Below are 470 nucleotides of genomic sequence, written 5' to 3'. Positions count from 1 at the left end.
CCGGTACCCACTGGGTGCTGGTAGTCCATGAGTTTGGACTTTGTGTTTGGCCTGCCGAGGGCAACACGGATGTCGTGGTATTCGTCGACCGGTTGAGCAAGAGGGCTCATTTAGCGGCGGTGCCAGACACCATAGACGGAGTCGGTACAGCAACAGTGTTTGTAGATCGTGTTTTTTTAAAACATGGACTCCTAGAGTCGATTGTCTCTGATAGAAGCTCCCGTTTCCCGGGAAAATTTTGTTCGACTATCTTTCAGGTGCTCGGCGCCAAGTTAGATATGTCGACACTGGATCATCCGCAGACCGATAGTCAAACCGAGAGGGTTGAATCGCGTCATCGAAGACGTTCTTCGCAGCGTCTGCGCTGAGACGCCGAGGCGCTGGAGCGCCATGTTGCTACTCGTAGCGTTCGCACTGAACAATGCAGTGCATTCGTGTACCATCTACACGCCGTTCTACGTGAACGGGCT

Source organism: Plasmopara halstedii (genome assembly GCF_900000015.1).
Source record: "Plasmopara halstedii genome assembly, contig: Scaffold_614, whole genome shotgun sequence".
In the NCBI taxonomy this organism is placed as follows: domain Eukaryota; phylum Oomycota; class Peronosporomycetes; order Peronosporales; family Peronosporaceae; genus Plasmopara; species Plasmopara halstedii.
This window is presented reverse-complemented; position numbering follows the sequence as displayed.